At 44.8% G+C, this 17,072-nt stretch overlaps 1 protein-coding gene across 2 annotated transcripts in view; it reads left to right on the forward strand.

The window, feature by feature from the left end:
- The window catches only part of GNG3 (G protein subunit gamma 3), a 32,218-nt gene that overhangs the window by 9,469 nt on the left and 5,677 nt on the right, over positions 1 to 17,072 (forward strand). Inside the window, exon 1 of one of the 2 annotated variants that reach the window (XM_044270468.1) lies at positions 6,033 to 6,100. The exons of the other annotated variant lie outside the window; for it this stretch is intronic. The gene's annotated coding sequence lies outside the window, so the exon portion shown is untranslated. Of the gene's footprint in view, positions 1 to 6,032; positions 6,101 to 17,072 lie in introns of those variants that run through there. 2 annotated transcript variants of the gene reach the window in all.

The raw sequence follows: 17,072 nt of genomic DNA on the forward strand, positions 1-17,072 counted from the left end.
ACAACGGCCGTGTGCATGAGGCCTAAGGCTAATTTCAGACGAGCGTGTCCTGTGCGGAAATCACGCTCAGTATGTGAGCATGATTTCCCGTAATGGACACTGCTTGTTTCACAGAAGCGCCTAGCATTATAAATAAAGATTTATAATGCTGCGTGTCTCTGCATGACCTTACTTCTACATAATTATACTGACAGCAATATGCCAGTATAATTCTGTAGATACAGGTCATTCAGAGACACACACCACTATAAACCATTATAATTCCGTGCGCTCGTCGTGTGAAACAAGCATTGTCCATAACGGGAAATCATGCTCACATACGGAGCGTGATTTCCGCACAGGACATGCTCGCCTGAAAGAGGTCTAAAAGCTTATAGCACAATCCTGCTCTTAAAATGCAATATACTGTGGGGCCCTCGCAGTCTCTATGAACCTAAGGCCTCTTGCACATGACTGTATGGTTTTGCAGTCCGTTTTTTGTTTCTGTAGTGTTTACGTTTCCATTCCGTTTTGTCATTCCGTTTTTCCGTTTGGTTTCCATTTGTGATCCGTTTTTTGCGGAGAGGAAACAGAAGCATAGAATAATGTTTTAACAGTAAGTACATAAAAAAATTGGGCTGGGCATAACATTTTCAATAGATGGTTCCGCAAAACGGATACGGAAGACATACGGATGCATTCCATATTCATTCCGTTTTTTTTTTTGTGGAACCATTGACTTGAATGGAGCCACGGATCGTTTTTTGCGGGCAATAATAGGACAAGTTCTATTATTTGGCGGAACGGAAATACGGAAACGGAATGCATATGGAGTACATTCCGTTTTTTGGGCGGAACCATTGAAATGAATGGTTCCGCAAACGGAATCCACAAAAATGGAACGGAAACAAAAAACGTTTTTAAAGTCATCAAATAAATCCTGAATTGCACATAATGAATTGAAGAACAATAGTTGCTCTAAATCAGGCATCCCCAAACTGCGGCCCTCCAGCTGTTGCAAAACTACAACTCCCAGCATGCCCGAACAGCCTACAGGTATCAGCCTACAGCAGGGCATTGTGGGAGTTGTAGTTTATACAACAGCTGGAGGGCCGCAGTTTGAGGATGCCTGCTCTAAATGGTCTCAGTAGATGAACTCTACTCCAATCCTTCTCACCACTTGTATTGTTACAGTCTAAGGCCCCTTTCACACGACCGGATTTTTAGTCCGCATCCAAATGCCCGTTCAGCAGTCCGGCAGAAAAGATAGAACAAGTCCTGTTCTTGTCCATTTTGCGGACAAGAATAGGCATTGTTACAATGGATCCGTAAAAAAAAAAACTGTGCAACAGGGAAGTCGCACAGACGTCATCCATATTTTTTGCAGATCTGTGCAAAATACATATGGTCGTATGCATGTACCCTAAAACTGTACTCGTTAACAATAGTTCAAGTTCTGACCGTATTAGATCAATCACCGCATGCCGGAATGTTGCTCACCAATTTTGATGTAGTGGTCCTTGCTCCTGTTATACTTTCTTAACTTGACCAGTGACATGGACACCACATAACTGACGTGAATGCCAGCTTCTGCCAGTCTCGTTTTGGAGCCATTATTTTGTTGAAACTGTATTTCACCTGCAGGAGCAAGAACAACTTTCTGAGACTATTCAGAGCAACTATTGATGTTTTAGGATTCTTTTTATGGCTTTACTGAAAAGCACAGAGACCACAAAGGCCTCGCGGTGTATTGCATGATAAAGGCAGATTTGTGCTATTAGCTTTTATTGTGTATTTCATTTTTATTGGAGGGTGCTCTTAAAGGGAACCTGTCATCTGCCATATGTTGCCCTCACTGAGGGCAGCATAGTATAGTGACAGACCTGCAGATTTCAGTGATCTCTCACTTATGGACAGGCAGTCATTTAGAGCTCATGCACACAAACGTATATTCTTTCCGTGTCCGTTACTTTTTTTTGCGGAACCATTCACTTCAAAGTGTCCGCAAGAAAAGAGAAGTTAGGCCTCTTGCACACGATCGTATGCCCTCTGAGACATACGGTCTGATCAGGCCATATGTCCCGGAGCGGCACTGATCGTGCTCACGGTAGTACACAGCATCATAGATTACAATGATGCTGTGCACTTTGTTCCGCCCACGGGGCTATTGTCTCGCACTCATAAGATCATATAAGTGCAGGACAATGCGATAAATGCTGCTCCGGGACATATGGCCAGCTCACGGACCGTATATCTCGGAGGGCATATGGTTGTGTGCAAGGGGCCTTACTCTGTGTGCATTCTGTTTCCGTATGTCCGTTCCGCAAAAGGATACAACATGTCCTATTATTGTCTGCATTACAGACAAGGATAGTGCAGTTCTATGAAGGGCCAGCTGTTCCGTTCCGCAAAATACGGAATGCACACAGATGTCATCCGTATTTTTTTGCAGATCTGTTTTTTACGAGCCGCAAATTACATACGGTCGTGTGCATGAGCCCTTAGAGTATTGACATGCTGAACGTGGCTGGTTTCTTTCATGTTACGCATAGTCTCATTAACCTCTCAGTGCTGGCACTAAGGCCTCATGCACACGGCCGTTGTGCGGCTGTTCCGTGCATTGGGGACCGTAAATTGCGGTCCCTAATGCACGGGCAACATCCGTGCAGTGGCCGGGATGGATCAAGACCCATTCAAATTGAATGGGCCCGTGATCTGTCCGCACCGTAAAAAATAGAACATGTTCTATTTTTTTGCGGTGGGGAGACGCGGGCAGAAACACCACGGAAGCACTCCGTAGTGCTTCCGTGAGCTTACGATCCATGCTTCCGTTCCGCATCACATCTCCTGGATTGCGGACCCATTCAAGTGATGTGGGGTGTACACGGCTGGTACCCGTGTATTGCAGACCTGCAATACGGCAACCGCCGTGTGCATCAGGCCTAATAGCGAGGCTCTGCATGTCAGTACTCTAAAAGACCTAACTGCCATCTCAAAAGCGACAGACCGCTGAAATATTTTTGATATTTAGGGATAAATGATCGTGAACTCTTTAATGACATGCATTATTAATAAATGTATAAAAAGTAGATAGTGTGACTGAGATTTACATGAGACCCAGTGTGGTCATGATCATTTCTTTTAAAAAAAAATTGATCTTGGGTACCCGGACTGGTTGAACCAATTAGTGAGCCACATTTTTTGATTAAAGAGTTAAAAACTTTAATGTTTAACATATGAAATTGTAAACTTTTATGTTTGCATTCGCCAACCCTTAACTATTATATAAAATTTTTTATCTTGCATATACATAATGCCTTAGAGTACCTGATGTTATACTCAAGCGTATATGCGAATTTTCCTTACGTTGCCCTCCAAAATACATAGTGTATATATCATAATGTAATTTAAATGTTGCATCTAGGTCATTTTAATAGTAATTTTGTTTCAGTACCACCTCTAAGGATAAAGGATACTGACAATAAACTGGTTAACAAAAATGGATGAAGAGAGATGTGACATATTGCTACACAGTAGAAGGCCTCTTGCACTCGACCGTGGTTTGGTTCCGCATCCAAGCCGCATGCTTTACGGCTCAAGTGTGGACCCATTCACTTCAACGGGGCCGCAAAAGATGATCCAGCGGCATTCCCGACAGGCAGCAACATCATGATAATAGACCGCTGAGGAAGGCCTCCATGGGCCGAAACGTCCGGTCGCTATATCTGTGAATGTGATCACTGTAAATATCCTATGACATAACTGGATCATGAACTTTATGTGATGTAATACCAATAAATATTATTAACTGCAGATAAAAAGAGACTGTGTGCCACAATTCTCTACTATTTGGCTACGACTTATAAGTCTTTGCGGTACTCCGCCTCTACAACAGCACTCTGTGTGCTGTCCGCATCCGTTGCTCCATTCCGTGGCCCCGCAAAAATTATAGATCATGTCTTTTTTTGTCTGTTTTGCGGACAAGAATAGGCATTTCTATAATGGGCCGCCTGTTTCATTCTGCAAATTGTGGAAGACACACGGGCGTCATCCGTGTTTTGCGGATCTGCAATTTGCAGACAGCAAAACACAGAACATTTGTGTGCAAGAGGCCTAATTCACACAGTCAGTGATTTCCATCAGTGATTGTGAGCACAAACCAGGTGTGGAGCCTGCACAGGCGGAAGGCATTAGGGCTGTTTCACATGAGCGAGTCCATTGCAGGAATCACGCTCCGTGTGCGAGTTTGATCCTCCGCTGTGGACTTGCAGGAGCGCACGGCATTATCATGATTTATAATGCTATGTGTCTCTGCTTGGCCTTTTTTCCACAGAATCATAGTGACATAAAGCTGTCACTATGATTCTGTAGAAATAAGGTCAAGCAGAGACACATAGCATTATAAATCGTGATAATGCCGTGCGTTCCTGCAAGTCCACAGCGGAGGATCAAACTCGCACACGGAGCGTGATTCCTGCAATGGACTCGCTCATGTGAAACAGCCCTTAGGGAAAGATTTACACCTGGTTTATGGTCACAATCAATGATGGAAATCACGGACCAAACACTGATGTGTGAATAAGGCCTCATGCACACGACCGTTGTGTGCATCCACGGCCGTTGTTCCATTTTCCGTTTTTTTCCACGGACCCATTGACTTTCAATGGGTCCGTGGAAAAATCGGAAAATGCACCGTTTGGCAGCCGCATCCGTGATCCGTTTTTCCTGGCCGTGAAAAAAATAGGACCTGTCCTATTTTGTTCACGGCCAAAGGTTCACGGACCCATTCAAGTCAATAGGTCCGTCATCCGCGTCCGTGATCCGTGTCCGTTTTTTCCTATCATTTCAATGGCAAACTTGACTTAGATTTTGTTTTTCATTTTTCATGTCCGTGGATCCTCCAAAAATCAAGGAAGACCCACGGACGAAAAAAGGGTCACGGATCACGGACCTACGGACCCCGTTTTTGCAGACCTTAAAAAAAAAACGGTTGTGTGCATGAGGCCTAAGGCCAAACAAACCATTGATAATTAAGTCACTAGTAATTACTGGATCATTCATTATGAGGCCTTCGACAAATTGCAGCGTTTTTATGTTATCATCTAGTACAAAGCTGATAAGGGGATTGTGGATTAGAATTATGTAATTAAAGGGAACCTGTCACCATGATTTAGCGCATAGAGCTGGGGACATGGGCTGCTAGATGGCCACTAGCACATCTGCAGTACCCAGGTCCCATAGCTCTCTGCGCTTTTATGGTGTTAAAATACCGTTTTTAGTGATATGCAAATTACCTCCTATGTGTCCTGTAGCCGGAGATGAGTCCAGCGGAAGGGAGCCCAGCACCGCCCCGCGTCCGCCGAATCTCCTCCTTGCCTGCTGACGTCATAGAGCTGCATTGCCGAAATCTCGCGATGCGCGAGCTAGCGCATGCGCAGTCTCGGCATCATGTTCATTCCCTGTACTGGAATCAGCACAGGGAACGAACTACGCATGCGCTAGCTCGCGCATCGCGAGATTTCGGCACTGCAGCTCTATGACGTCAGCAGGCAAGGAGGAGATTCGGCGGACGCGGGGCGGTGCTGGGCTCCCTTCCGCTGGACTCATCTCCGGCTACAGGACACATAGGAGGTAATTTGCATATCACTAAAAACGGTATTTTAACACCATAAAAGCGCAGAGAGCTATGGGACCTGGGTACTGCAGATGTGCTAGTGGCCATCTAGCAGCCCATGTCCCCAGCTCTATGCGCTAAATCATGGTGACAGGTTTCCTTTAAAGCTAGAATATCTGCAGACATATGTGAATGGGGTCTTAGCCGTAAATCATGCAGAATATATAAAGCAGTGTATGTCAGCCTTCATCAGTGATTTGCAGACCTGGTCCTACCATTACACAGTCCCAGATTCTCCTCCTCCTTTCTTTATCCACTCTCCTCTGTCTCTGAATACCGGGCTTCGCTTTGTGCCAGCATATTCAACCATTTAGCCACTTGTCACCCTCCTCCTTCCTCCAGTCTCTCCTCCCCCATTTCTCTTTGTTGCAGGGTGTGTGTTTGGTGTAGCTGCAGTGAAGGAGCTTTTCTCAGCATCCTGCATCCCTCCATCACTGAAACAGAGAGGTAGGTACCAATGATAGCACGATTTACAAGATGATGGGGGACAGATGACATATATGTATCCAGGCCTGCTGTTGTACATAGTCTTATGAATGTGCCCTCATCATTGCTTCTGTTGCCCCACCTTCTTAATAAGACATCCACTGTTGTAATGTATGGACAGACTGAAATTCTATTTAGCAAAACCTTTGCCATTACATAACACCATGAGAGGTAGTGTTACTGATACTTATGGTATGGCATTAATGATACAATCCTGTAGTAGACAAAATCAGAGAAACACAAAGGAAACCTTGCTCCCCTTCACCATCTTCGGTTCTACATTGTGTGGTTATGTATGACTATATTGTCCTAGTAGTGAGCAGTGTATATGTAGATGCACCACTTTTTTAGGACACTAATTAATGGCTGTCTACTGTTTAAAAGAACACAGTGGCCTAAACTACCTGCAGGATACATAGGATTCATGTGTAGATATATATATATATATACACACACACATGAAAAAAGTAGCAGCACACTACTAAATGCACTAAGACTGGGTGAACAGGTGAATGAGTGAACAAGGTCAAATACATGACGTCCATACTTACTATTAAGCGGGGTTAAAAGCTCTTAGCGCATATAATTCATTAAAAATATGTCGGGCCCATCTACCAGACGTCAAGGTGGCTTCTAATCAGATGGGACCTACTCTAACACGGAGTGTCCAGCTCCATTGTTACTCAGAGTAGACAGGTTGTGCGGACGCAGTACAGAGGCAAATTACCAGTTCTTAAATCAAACTTCCGTGTTTATTCACACATAAAGCAAAAACTTTGAAGTCTTGGTGTTCACACACAATGTAAAGTCCACATAACAAAAATCACCTTGTTGGCAGTTCTGCCTTCAGCAGTCCATAGCAGGCTTTTCGGGGGCCCGTTTCCCTTACAGACTAGTCTCAGCCCTCCAGCACGACACAAGCCTCAGATCCCGGCACACACACCTCCTGAGCTCCACTGTCAGATTGAGGTAATCCTCCTCACCTGGCTGTGCTGGCTGTTTTTTTTTAGGCCTGGCAAAACCCGGCCTGGTACATGGGGAGTAGTCACCCACCCAGCACTTTGACTACTCCCAGTAAACGCCGTTCAAGATCAGCTATACAGTCATACTAAGTATTAAAGGTGTCAAACAGCAACTGCTGCTGACACATAAAAACTGGCTCTTACTCCACCGAGGCCTGGAACCTCGGTGACACGTACCTATCATTCAATCAACGATTCCTTGTACCTTCTATATATATATATAGTTATTTTTATAGCTGTTAATTTTTTTTACATTGTTTCCATAATGATAGCAAAACCGTTTTTTGGGGGGGTTTTTTGTGCCGTGTCTGGATTTTGGACCGCAAACCACTGATCCACAAAATAAGGACACCTTTCATGTGTAATCTGCATTTTTCTCAGTCCCGTCAAAAGAAATGACTATTCTCATCCGCAATACAGACAGGAATGGGACATGTTCTATCATTTGCGCAACGGATATACAGATGCGCACAGCAAGTGCATGAAATCTGTGTGCTGTCCATTTTTTTTGCGGACCCATAGAAATGTGCAATCCACATAAAATGCGGATCGTACACAGATGCAAAATACGATTGTGTACATGAGGCCTAAGGGTGGAGTCACACATAGCTTTTTGTGGCAGTTCATTGACCCTAGAAGTGGATCCAGCAGGAAGAAGTATAAGACGTTCCTTCATATGTCTCATCCCTTCCAGCTTTAGTTCGAAAAACTGCCACAAAAAGCTGTATGTGACGCTATCCTTGCAGCTCATTTACAATCAGATTTTCTCTTCTTGTTCCCTACAGTACTTTTAGTTATCTTTGCTTTGGGCAAGGTTTTTCTTCTTCTTCTGCAGGGGCCTGTTCTCATTTTAAATTACAAAGCTACAGAAAGAAACACAGATATGAAACATGATGGTGCAATGCTTTAATGATTTGTTTTGGTAAATGTTAACCAGACATTTCCAGGCAAATATGGCTGAAGCATGATTTGTATAAGCAACTGAGAGACAATGGAATGACCGCACTAATCTTTCTGTGTGACACAATTTGCGGTATTTCTTTTGGTCCTTATCCACTTATATATTGTTTAAACAAATATAAAAATCAATACATTTCTTACTCATATTTAAAAACATTACACAGTCACCTTTTACAGCTATACATTTTTATATTTTATTTAGACACACACAAGTATAAATGAGGCTTTGTCTGTTATGCATTTATAGAAAAAACAAGTATAGTAGTAATGTACTTATCTTAAAGGGATTATGCAAAAATGGGGAGTTTTGGCAAACCCCCTACTTGGGCGGACCTGTAAAGGGAAGCTTACTTACCTGCTTCCTGGCACTACTCCCCACTTCTTCTGCTCCAGGCCTGCAATGCCCCTCTGGGCTCCCTCACTGTAAAAATACAGTTTGCCGCAGCCAATTACTGGCCGGATCCCCCTGCATCATGTGACCATTTGTCATGACATAAGGGGAGCCAGTGATTGGCTGCGGCAGTTCCCTGCTTATCTGCCATTCTAATCCTGCCTGTAATGATAAGGAGATATCACCTCTGTGTATAGATAAGACAGGATCCACCATACACCGTAGTAGGTGATTGTCAGAGCTTATCTAGTCTTTCCTTGTACAATGACCTCTGCAGATCTCACAGATGATGCCCAGAAAACTCTCCCATAGAAGCCAACGAGGTCCCCCCCTGACCATTGTGTCTATGGCCCGTGGGGCTGCTGTAAAGCAATTTTCTTAATGCTTTCTAAATGCTGTTAAAGGGAACCTGTCACCCAAAAATCGCCTATTAAGCTGTTTACAGTACCTTATAGTGCTGTATAGTCGTTTCCTGATGCACTTTTTGTTAGTTTTGCAGCATGTATGCTCAGTCAGAAATCGATGTTATATTCAGCTGCTGCCCCGTGCTTCAAGTCAGGCTTGAAGTCACGGGGGCAGCGGCCTCGGCGTCTTACATGGCCCTCTCCCCGCCCCCTGCCTCTGTGACTGACAGCCGAAATCCGATTCCGGGACCGCGCTCAACGGCCGCATGCGCAGTAAAGGGCGGCAGGAGCGCGGTCCCGGCTGCCGCGCGTACTACGCGCCGTCTTACTTTCGCCGCACTGCGCATGCGCCCGACATCCTGTATCAAACGCGCCCGCGCCCAGATGCCGGGCGCGGGCGCGTTTGATACAGGATGTCGGGCGCATGCGCAGTGCGGCGAAAGTAAGACGGCGCGTAGTACGCGCGGCAGCCGGGACCGCGCTCCTGCCGCCCTTTACTGCGCATGCGGCCGTTGAGCGCGGTCCCGGAATCGGATTTCGGCTGTCAGTCACAGAGGCAGGGGGCGGGGAGAGGGCCATGTAAGACGCCGAGGCCGCTGCCCCCGTGACTTCAAGCCTGACTTGAAGCACGGGGCAGCAGCTGAATATAACATCGATTTCTGACTGAGCATACATGCTGCAAAACTAACAAAAAGTGTATCAGGAAACGACTATACAGCACTATAAGGTACTGTAAACAGCTTAATAGGCGATTTTTGGGTGACAGGTTCCCTTTAAGAACAGCTTAGGCAAAATGGCCGCCCTCATAGTCATGTTCAGGAAATAGAGTAAATAAACCTGTAATCAGAAAATAAAAACGAATTAGAAAAATGTACAGTATGTGTCGCGATCTGGTTTCAACAGGCAGATAACATTTTTGGTGACACATTTCCCTTAGGACTCATGCACATGACCATATGTATTTTTCGATCCACAAAAACGGATACGCAAAAAATACGGATGAAGTCTGTTTGCATTCTGTATTTTGCGGAACGGAACAGTTGGCCTTCAGAGAACTGTACTATCCTTGTCTGTAATGTGGACAATAATAGGACATGTTGTATTTTTTTGCGGAAATACGGACATACGGAAACGTAAGGCACACGAAGTAAGTGTCCATTCACATGTCCGCAATTCTGTTCCCCCAAAAAATAGAACATGTCCTATTCTTGTCCGCACTTGCGGACAAGAATAGGCATATTCTATTAGTGCTGGTAATGTGCGGTCCGCAAAATGCGGAATGCACATTGCCGCTGTCCGTGTTTTGCGGATCCGTGGATCCGCAAAACACGTTACAGACATCTGAATGGAGCATAACTTCCGTTATTTTTGCGGACCCATTAAATTGAATGGTTCCACATACGGTCCGCAAAAGGAACGGACACGGAAAGAAAATATGTTCGTGAGCATGATGCCTAAGGTCTCTTGCACACGACCGTATAGCTTTTTCAGTATTTTGCAGTTTGCAAAAAACGGATCCGCAAAAAACGGTATTCACACGGACATCATCCATATTTTTTGCGGATCTGTTTTTTGCAAACAGAACAGCTGGCCCCTGATAGAGCAGTACTATCCTTGTCTGTTATGCGGACAATAAGGCCCCATGCACATGGCCGTGTTTCACAGCCGTGTGCGGGCCGTGGAACCGCGGCCTGGATCCCTCCTGAGAGCAGGAGCGCACGGCGTCACTGGTTGCTATGACGCCGTGTTGCTGTGAAACACGGCCGTGTGCATGGGGCCTAATAGGACATGTTCTGGAACGGAACAGACAGAAATATGGAAACGGAAGGCATACGGAGTACCTTCCATTTTTTTGGCGGATCCATTGAAATTAATGGTTCCTTATACAGTCCATATACAGAACGAAAAAAACAGAACGAAAAAAAAAACGTGTGCAAGAGGCCTAATAGGGAGGATTATTACTGTGGGGCCTAAATGGAGTCTGCACAGCAGACCCATGGGAATTTTACAATACTACTTACTATGAGACTGCTCTGCAGACCACTTAAGACCCCACAGTAATTATCCTCCATTATGAAGCCAGTCTCTATTCCCATGGCTAGGCCCCAGTGGCAGCCCCCTCACTAAACCTCCCCCTTACACAAACAAGGACACAGTGCTCACTGAACATCCAGTTGCTCTGCACTGGAGCTGCTCCTGGTTTAGGACTTGAGGCCTAGGAAAGAGCCAGATGCGAGTGCGCTCTGAGGACTCATCAGTGCATGCGCACCCAACGTGCTGAGGCACCCGCCATGCAGGCCACAGAATATTAGTGAGTAAACGTCATTCACTCTGTCGCAGGCAGCGCACTGCACACATCCCACCATCGCCATCCAGTAAATTATTTACTGTAACATGACATTGTCTGGGCGCCTCCTTTCAGTTTGGCAAACCCCCCCTTACCATAGATAGTACAATGCAGAATCGTAAGCTGGAGTGACAGCCCGAACTCATGTTATTGTACATTTCTGCACAACTTTGTTCACCCTAAATGTTACTAATATTTTTAGCTCTGAACAAACAAACAAAAAAAAAACACTTGCATTATACAATGGAGAACTTAATTCCTATAGCAGTGGTGGCGAACCTATGGCACGGGTGCCAGAGGCGGCACTCAGAGCCCCCTCTGTGGGCACCCGCACCCTGCAAAAAGTCTATGGCGTACCAATATGCCTTAGACCTTCCCTGCCATTCATCAGCGCAGGGCGCACTATGAATGGCACAGGCAGCGCATTGAATGTAGGCAGGCTATTATAGCTACATGATAAAGTACATGGAAGATATACTATATTATTATTCAGGTTAATTTGCCGTGTCGGCACTTTGCGATAAAGTGGGTTTTGGGCAGCAGTTTGGGCACTCGGTCTCTAAAAGGTTCACCATCACTGTCCTATAGGCTTCATACATTTTCTTTATAAATTTTTTTTTTTCTGATTGTAGATTTTTTTTTAACTCTGTTTCCTGTACATTATTATTGGGGCAGCTGCTATGAAAATGTGCTGTGATTATTCCTTTTGGACAGTTTTTTGGAATCTGAATCTAAGGATCCATTCACACGTCAGCAATTTAGTTCAGCATTTTGCGGAACGGAATTGCGGACCCATTCATTTCTATGGGGCCACACGATGTGCGGCCCGGCTCCGGAAATGCGGACCCGCACTTCCGGGACTGCATTTCCGTTCCCGAAAAAAAATAGAACATGTCCTATTCTTGTCCGCAATTGTGGACAAGAATAGGCATATTCTATTAGTGCCGGCGATGTCCGGTCCACAAAATGCGGAACACACATGGCCGGTGTCCATGTTTTGCGGATCCACGGATCCGCAAAACACAGTACGGACATGTGAATGGAGCCTTAGGTTACTTTAAACCTTTACACAAAGGGGCAGGTTTAAGATCGCGACATTGTAGCAAGAAAATGCTTTTTGTGTGTGGAAATTTGCAAGAACAGGGTCTGTAGTGACAGTAAGTCTTTAGAATACATTTTGTAAATGTGCTCCGCACTGACAGCCGGTTCAGACCTGAGCGTTTTACAGCACGTTCCTACGCGCTGTAAAACGCTCAACAGGCAAGAACCAATGATTCCCTATGGGAATGGTTCTCACCTGAGCGTTTTACATCGCGTACGATCGCGCTGTAAAACGCCCGACGCCCCAAGAAGTACAGGAGCTTCTTTGGGGCGTCTTGTCGCGCATTTCCGTTCATAGACTTCAGCGGGAATGCGCGACAATGGGCGTTCGCTTGTCTCTGTATGCGCGATTGCAATCGCGCATACAGAGCGTACGTTCAGTACGCTCAGGTCTGAACCCAGCCTGAAACTGCATTTCATGTTGGGTGAAGCAATTTAAAACCACTGGCTGTTTATGTCATGGCAAAAGTCTGGGCCGCCCAAAGGCTTCCGGAGTCAGTGGGACTCAGGCCATCTGCGTTGTAAGCCATACAGATTACACATTCTTCAGGAGCTGAAACCAGGCGGCAAAGCGAAACACAGTGACGTTTGCATTGACTTGCAGGGAGGGCTGATTTCGCTGATCAATTCGCTGACAGGCTGGTGCTCGGCACCTGTCACCTCAGTGGGAAGGTCAATCGCAACAACGTTACAATCTGGGGCTCAGAAAACTCATGTGCCCGATAAGGGAAGAAGTGAACAATGAGCAGGAAAAAGCACCTGCCTATGCGCACTTTTTTCCTATAGTGTGAATGCACGACCACTGCTGCTGGATTGCAGGGTGGTCGAAAAATGGATACGAGCAATGTCAATACATTAGTAAGTGCCTTGTATTAACTTTCCCTACATGATGAATACTATCTGATGAAGTGAGACAGCCCCTTTAAAATCTCCAGGTAGGAGTGGCCAGTGACAGTATACTCAACAAAAAAGATGTCTGCTCATTGCATGGAACACGTTTACTTTCTGCCCAGTAAGGGCACATACGTTTTCTGAGACCCATTGTAACATTGTGTCGATTGACCTTCCCACTGAGGTGACAGGTAGCCTCACCAGCCTGTCAGCCAATTCGTCCTCTTCCAGTCAGCCATCCCTGCAAGTCACTGCGTTTAGGTCTGTCTTCCGGTTTCAGCTCCTGAAGAATTTGTGATCTGTATGGCTTACAACTCAGGCAGCTTGAATCCACAGATAGAGGAAGATCTGCCAAAGGAGCTATCAAAAATGTAAGGTGGAATCTGATTGGCTGCTATGGGCAACTAAGCCAATTTTCCTTTACTGCAGATTTTAATAAGGCTACTTTCGCACCCTCGCGTTTTGGCTTTCCATTTGTGAGATCCGTTCAGGGCTCTCCCTAGCTGTCCAAAACGCTCAGAATGCATCAGTTTGCCTCCGTTCAGTCTCCATTCCGCTGTGGAGGCGGACACCAAAACGTTGCCTGCAGCATTTTGCTGTCCACTTGACAGAACTGAGCCAAACAGATCCGTCCTGGCTCACAATGTAAGTCAATGGGGACGGATCTGTTTTCTCTGCCACAATAGAAAAAGGATCCGTCTCCCATTGACTTTCAATGGAGTTCATGACGGATTAGTCTTGGCTATGTTACAGATAATACAAACGGATCCGTTAATGAAGGATGCATGCAGTTGCATTATTGTAACGGATCAATTTTTGCAGATCCATGACGGATCCGCCCAGTGTGAAAGTAGCCTTTATCTTCTTTTTTTTTTTTTTTTACAAAAACTGCATTTTCATTACAATTTTCTTTTATATATTTTTTTTAAAGCATAAAACACAACCAGATTTTAGATGCTAGCCAACAGGAAATTCTAAACCACCCTAAGGCTTCTTTCACACGAGCGTGTCCGGATTAGGTCCGGATGCGTTGCAGCAAACCCGCGCGAGTAGTTATGCAATTGTAGTCAGTTTTGACTGCGATGGCGTTTAGTTCAGTTTTTATCGCACGGGTGCAATGCGTTTTGCACGCGCGTGATAAAAAACTGAATGTGGTACCCAGAACCGAACTTCACAGAAGTTCAGGTTTGGGTTCAAGGTTGTGTAGATTCTATTATTTCCCCTTATAACATGGTTATAAGGGAAAATAATAGCATTCTGAATACAGAATGCATAGTACAATAGGGCTGGAGGGGTTAAAAAAATAAAATAAAATTTAACTCACCTTAATCCACTTGTTTGCGCAACCGGCATCTCTTCTTTGCGGAATAGGACCTTTGATGACGTCACTACGCTCCTCACGTGGTCCGTCACATAATCCATCACCATGGTAAAAGATCATGTAACGGACCATGTGATGAGCGTAGTGATGTCATCAAAGGTCCTATTCCTCAAAGAAGAAGACAGAAGAGATTAAGGCGAGTTAAATTATTATTTTAACCCCTCCAGCGCTATTGTACTATGCATTCTGTATTCAGAATGCTATTATTTTCCCTTATAACAATGTTATAAGGGAAAATAATAAAGATCGGTCCCCATCCGTGTGTGAAAATCGCACCGCATCCGCACTTGCTTGCGATTTTCACGCCGCCCCATTCACTTCTATGGTGCCTGCATTGCGTGAAAAACGCAGAATATAGAACATGCTGCGATTTTCACGCAACACACAAGTGATGCGTGAAAATCACTGCTCGTGTGCACAGCCCCATAGAAATGAATGGGTCCGGATTCAGTGCGGGTGCAATGCGTTCACCTCACGCATCGCACCCGCACGGAATACTCGCTCGTGTGAAAGAGGCCTAAAAACACTTTTTTTTTGTTTCCTTGTGTTTTTTGCTCAGTTTACTTTTTTTTTTATCGCACCATGCTCTGTGTGATGTTTTTTCAGACTGTTCCCAATAGACTTCTCTGTAGAAAAAAAAATCTCAGAAAAAAACCACCCCAAAAAAGGCATGAATTTCATGATTCATTTTTATTTTATTTTTTTAAACGAGTGTCGCAGCATCCTAAGGTCTCATTCACACAAACTGGACAAGAAGAGAACGTGTTCTATCTTTTTTGCAGGGCTGCGGAACGGAAATACAGATGTGGACAGGACATAGAGCGCCTCGCGCATCTTTTGCTGCCACATTGAAATGAATGGGTCTGCATCTGATCCGCAAAAAATGCAGATTGGATGCGGACCGAAACTACGGCCGTGTACATTAGGCCTAAAAATGCCAATGTGCAGAAAAGTGTAAAAAAAAAATGTGTGAAAGCATCAGACCCATTCACATCGAGTGCGGACCACACATGGAGTGCTCCATTCCATGGGGCAATAAAAAAATAAATATAGAAAATGTCCTATTCTTGTCCGCAAAACAGGCATTTCTATTATGGGCGCCCGTTACTTTCCCCAAATTGCGGAATGCACACGGGCTGCATCGGTAATTTGCGGACCACAAAACACGGCACGGTCGCATGTATGAGCCCTTATGGACACCATCATTCCAGTTTGTATACCTCAGGTGTGAGCTCTTCAGCACAAACACATAGATTAGGAAATATTTATCAAAACAGGTGTAAAAACTAAAATGGCGCTATAACGAACATGAGCCACCATTTTTACAGGAAGATTTTGTGGTCACAGCCCTATTGTAGTAGTCACGCTGTAGAACACTGACAATAATTAGCTGAAAGCTAGATTGCCTTTTTAACATGAGCTACAAATCAGTCCCTTCCATCTTGTTGGTAAACCATCTTTTTGAGATGCAATAGCACCAGTGTAGATATGTGTCTGCTGTGCTAATGGATGCGGACATCTTCACACAACCGTGTGAAGCCCGTGCTGTGGACTGCAAATTGTGGTCCGCAATGCACGGGCACCGACCATGGCCCAGCCACATGGGGATCACAGACCCATTCACTTGAATGTGTCCACGATCCATCCGCTCCGCAAAAAGATAGAGCATGTTCTATCTTTTTGTGGTGCGGAGGCACGGAACGGAACCCCAGGAAGCACTCCTAGTGTTCCGTGCTTCCGTTCCACATCTCCAGATTTGCAGACCCATTGAAGTGAATGGGTCAGCAGGTACGGGCCGCAATACGGCAACAGGCAGCACACGTTCCTGTTAATAAGCCCTAAGTGCATCTCACTCCAATTTACTGCTCCAGGAACCACTGTAGAAAAACATCAAGAAAACATTCATTTATAAAGACTGGCTACTTGCACACGAGAAAAAAAAAAAAAACGCTGTTAAAAACAGACATTGGCAGTTTTTCATGGCCATTTTTCAACTATCTGTGCATCAATTTTCTGGCCTTCTGTCAATTTTTAACATCCATAAAAAATGGATGGATTTCATTGGCTTTTTTTATCCCAACCCCCGCAGTATACATAATGTCGCCTATAATGTCCCCCATAGCAACCCCAGCAGTAATAATTAGGGATGAGCAAATCGACTTCACATGAAATATCCAAAGTCGATTCGCATAAACCTTTGTTCTAATACTGTACAGTGCAGGAGCTCCGTACAATATTAGAATGTATTCGCTCCGAAAAGCCGAAGTTATTGCTTCGCGAAGTCTCGTGAGACTTCAAGTAATAACTTCATAAATTAATTTATATTGTAAAAAAACTTTTCCCTAAACTCGGGTTCGGTTCCAAGTGGTACCTTGAAACCGAACTTGAGTTCAGGAAATTATTTTTTACAGTACAAATAAATTTATGAAGTTATTA

The sequence above is a fragment of the Bufo gargarizans genome, chromosome 10 (assembly GCF_014858855.1).
Source record: "Bufo gargarizans isolate SCDJY-AF-19 chromosome 10, ASM1485885v1, whole genome shotgun sequence".
Taxonomy (NCBI): Eukaryota; Metazoa; Chordata; class Amphibia; order Anura; family Bufonidae; genus Bufo; species Bufo gargarizans.